Here is a 5,000-nt window from a genome sequence, read left to right as displayed (position 1 = left end):
TGGACGTGATCCTTCTATTTTTGTTGGCATGCACAAAAAAATTCAGCTAAAAACTCGAAGCGGAGAAGATTTCGCGACCGTTTGAAAAAAGTGTCCCCGTTTCAGACACTTCAACGGCTACTGGCAGCAAACCTGTAAAATCTCAAACGCTCTTTAAGGGGGTGTGAGTTCTCAGAGGTTTGATGAGGGATAGGGGGCCAACACAAGGGCCAAGCACCAGCACCCATCGCACGTCATGTGCGCACACCCCCCCGGCCCCCCTCCCAATCGCCGGAACCCCAATGCCGCCGGTCAGGTTCTCCGGCGGTACTCCGGCGATGCTCCGGCGATGCTGTCCCGAGTGAAAAAAATGCGGCACCAGCACATGCTGGAGCCAAGCATGGGCACCGTGGCTCAAAATCGAACTTCGGCCAAGGCCTCGACCATCAATGGCACATGATGACGCATGGTGATGGCACATGCATCGACCATCATCGGCATAGGCTGCCCTTCGGTACGGGCACTTGCCTCGACCGCCATCGGCACAAGCTGGGCCCTGGTGTGGGTTGTTGCCTCGATCACCAGCGGCACATGCTGAGCCTTGGTGCGGGCGGTTGCCTCGAGCACCATCCGCAGACCCTGGGCCCTGGTGCGGCCGGTTGCCCCGATAACCATCGGCACACGCTGGGCCCTGGAGCGGCCGGTTGCCTCGATCACCATCGGCAAAAGCTGGGCCCTGGTGCGGGCGCTTGCCTCGACCACCATCGGCACACGCTGGGCACTGGTGCGGGCGCTTGCCTCGACCACCATCGGCACACGCTGGGCCCTGGTGCGGGCGGTTGCCCCCAGCACCATCGGCACACGTTGGGCCCTGGTGCGGGCGCTTGCCTCGACCACCATCGGCACACGCTGGGCCCTGGTGCGGCAGGTTGCCTCGACCACCATCGGCACACGCTGGGCCCTGGTGCGGCAGCTTGCCTCGAGCACCATCGGCACACGCTCGGCCCTGGTGCGGTCGGTTGCCTCGAGCACCATCGGCACACGCTGGGCCCTGGTGCGGGCGCTTGCCTCGACCACCATCGGCACACGCTGGGCCCTGGTGCGGTCGGTTGCCTCGAGCACCATCGGCACACGCTGGGCCCTGGTGCGGGCGGTTGCCTCGACCACCATCGGCACACGCTGGGCCCTGGTGCGGGCGGTTGCCTCGACCACCATCGGCACACGCTGGGCCCTGGTGCGGGCGCTTGCCTCGACCACCATCGGCACACGCTCGGCCCTGGTGCGGTCGGTTGCCTCGAGCACCATCGGCACACGCTGGGCCCTGGTGCGGCAGGTTGCCTCGACCACCATCGGCACACGCTGGGCCCTGGTGTGGGCGCTTGCCTCGACCACCATCGGCACACGCTGGGCCCTGGTGCGGCAGGTTGCCTCGAGCACCATCGGCACACGCTGGGCCCTGGTGCGGTCGGTTGCCTCGACCACCATCGGCACACGCTGGGCCCTGGTGCGGGCGCTTGCCTCGACCACCATCGGCACACGCTGGGCCCTGGTGCGGCAGGTTCCCTCGACCACCATCGGCACACGCTGGGCCCTGGTGCGGCAGGTTGCCTCGATCACCATCGGCACAAGCTGGGCCCTGGTGCGGGCGGTTGCCTCGACCACCATCGGCACACGCTGGGCCCTGGTGCGGCAGCTTGCCTCGAGCACCATCGGCACACGCTCGACCCTGGTGCGGTCGGTTGCCCCGAGCACCATCGGCACACGTTGGGCCCTGGTGCGGCAGGTTGCCTCGACCACCATCGGCACACGCTGGGCCCTGGTGCGGGCGCTTGCCTCGACCACCATCGGCACACGCTCCGCCCTGGTGCGGTCGGTTGCCTCGAGCACCATCGGCACACGCTGGGACCTGGTGCGGCAGGTTGCCTCGACCACCATCGGCACACGCTGGGCCCGGGTGCGGGCGGTTGCCTCGACCACCATCGGCACACGCTGGGCCCTGGTGCGGGCGGTTGCCTCGACCACCATCGGCACACGCTGGGCCCTGGTGCGGGCGCTTGCCTCGACCACCATCGGCACACGCTGGGCCCTGGTGCGGCAGGTTGCCTCGAGCACCATCGGCACACGCTGGGCCCTGGTGCGGCAGGTTGCCTCGACCACCATCGGCACACGCTGGGCCCTGGTGCGGGCGCTTGCCTCGAGCACCATCGGCACACGCTCGGCCCTGGTGCGGTCGGTTGCCTCGAGCACCATCGGCACACGCTGGGCCCTGGTGCGGCAGGTTGCCTCGACCACCATCGGCACACGCTGGGCCCTGGTGAGGGCGCTTGCCTCGACCACCATCGGCACACGCTCGGCCCTGGTGCGGTCGGTTGCCTCGAGCACCATCGGCACACGCTGGGCCCTGGTGCGGGCGCTTGCCTCGAGCACCATCGGCACACGCTCGGCCCTGGTGCGGTCGGTTGCCTCGAGCACCATCGGCACACGCTGGGCCCTGGTGCGGCAGGTTGCCTCGACCACCATCGGCACACGCTGGGCCCTGGTGCGGGCGCTTGCCTCGACCACCATCGGCACACGCTCGGCCCTGGTGCGGCAGGTTGCCTCGAGCACCATCGGCACACGCTGGGCCCTGGTGCGGGCGGTTGCCTCGACCACCATCGGCACACGCTGGGCCCTGGTGCGGGCGCTTGCCTCGACCACCATCGGCACACGCTGGGCCCTGGTGCGGCAGGTTGCCTCGAGCACCATCGGCACACGCTGGGCCCTGGTGCGGTCGGTTGCCTCGAGCACCATCGGCACACGCTGGGCGCTGGTGCGGGCGCTTGCCTCGACCACCATCGGCACACGCTGGGCCCTGGTGCGGCAGGTTGCCTCGATCACCATCGGCACACGCTGGGCCCTGGTGCGACAGGTTGCCTCGAGCACCATCGGCACACTATCGGCCCTGGTGCGGGCGGTTGCCTCGACCACCATCGGCACACGCTGGGCCCTGGTGCGGGCGCTTGCCTCGGGCACCATCGGCACACGCTGGGCCCTGGTGCGGGCGGTTGCCTCGAGCACCATCGGCACACGCTGGGCCCTGGTGGGTTTAGGCACATCTTCAAATTTCTGCCGTGCCAATGCCATTTTTATGGCTTGTAAATTCATACAATGGTCCCCTAAGCCTTCACGTGAAGTTTCGTTGGAAGATGACTCGTTTTCTATTTTTCACGATTTTCGAAACTTTTTGCGGTTCGGGATTTTTTAAAATTTTTTTATAAGGATTTTTGGCCCCAAATTTTGTAGGCATGATCCTTCTATTTTTGTTGGCATGCACAAAAAAATTCAGCTAAAAACTCGAAGTAGAGAAGATTTTGTGACCGTTTGAAAAAAGTGTCCCCATTTCAGACACTTTAACGGCTACTGGTAGCAAACCTGTAAAATCTCAAATGCTCTTTAAGGGGGTGTGAATTCTCAGAGGTTTGATGAGGGATAGGGGGCCAACACAAGGCCAAGTACCAGCACCCATCGCACATCATGTGCGCACACCCCCCCGGCCCCCCTCCCAATCGCCGGAACCCCAATGCCGCCGGTCAGGTTCTCCGGCGGTACTCCGGCGATGCTCCGGCGATGCTCCGGCGATGCTGTCCCGAGTGAAAAAAATGCGGCACCAGCACATGCTGGAGCCAAGCATGGGCACCGTGGCTCAAAATCGAACTTCGGCCAAGGCCTCGACCATCAATGGCACATGATGACGCATGGTGATGGCACATGCATCGACCATCATCGGCATAGGCTGCCCTTCGGTACGGGCACTTGCCTCGACCGCCATCGGCACAAGCTGGGCCCTGGTGTGGGTTGTTGCCTCGATCACAATCGGCACATGCTGAGCCTTGGTGCGGGCGGTTGCCTCGAGCACCATCGGCAGACCCTGGGCCCTGGTGCGGCCGGTTGCCCCGATAACCATCGGCACACGCTGGGCCCTGGGGCGGGCGTTTGCCCCCAGCACCATCGGCACACGCTGGGCCCTGGTGCGGGCGCTTGCCCCGAACACCATCGGCACAAGCCGGCCCTTGGTGCGGGCTCCTGGCTCGACCACCATCGGCACACGCTGGGCCCTGGTGCGGGCGGTTGCCTCGAACACCATCGGCACACGCCGGCCCTTGGTGCGGCCGGTTGCCTCGACCACCATCGGCACACGCTCGGCCTTGGTGAGGGCGCTTGCCTCGACCACCATCGGCACACGCTGGGCCCTGGTGCGGGCGCTTGCCTCGACCACCATCGGCACACGCTCGGCCTTGGTGCGGGCGCTTGCCTCGACCACCATCGGCACACGCTGGGCCCTGGTGCGGGCGGTTGCCTCGACCACCATCGGCACACGCTCGGCCTTGGTGAGGGCGCTTGCCTCGACCACCATCGGCACACGCTGGGCCCTGGTGCGGGCGCTTGCCTCGACCACCATCGGCACACGCTGGGCCCTGGTGCTGGCGGTTGCCTCGACCACCATCGGCACACGCTGGGCCCTGGTGCGGGCGGTTGCCTCGAACACCATCGGCACAAGCCGGCCCTTGGTGCGGGCGGTTGCCTCGAGCACCATCGGCACACGCTGGGCCCTGGTGCGGGCGGTTGCCTCGACCACCATCGGCACACGCTGGGCCCTGGTGCGGACGGTTGCCTCGACCACCATCGGCTCACGTTGGCCCTTGTTGCGGGCACATGCCTCGACCACCATCGGCACCTGCGCACCCTCGGTGTGGGATTTGCTTGTTTGGAAAAAGTGTCCCCGTTTCAGACATTTTAACGTCTACTGGTAGCATATCTGTAAAATCTCTAATGCTCTTTAGGGGGTGGTGGTCCGGCACCCCCTCTCCCCCCCCCACGGGGGGAGTAGGTGTGCGCGATGGGCCTCCCATTGCGTGCACCCCGGCCAACGTCCCTCGAACGAAATACAGGGCGTGCATGCCTTCCGGCGATTTTTGTCCGGCGACTGGTTGCTCCGGTGACCGGCAGGCGCCCATGGCCTCGATCGGTTGGCTTGCATGCAA

This window comes from Durio zibethinus, unplaced genomic scaffold (assembly GCF_047325235.1).
Source record: "Durio zibethinus cultivar Kanyao isolate XHJ-2024 unplaced genomic scaffold, ASM4732523v1 HiC_scaffold_1, whole genome shotgun sequence".
NCBI lineage: Eukaryota > Viridiplantae > Streptophyta > Magnoliopsida > Malvales > Malvaceae > Durio > Durio zibethinus.
This window is presented reverse-complemented; position numbering follows the sequence as displayed.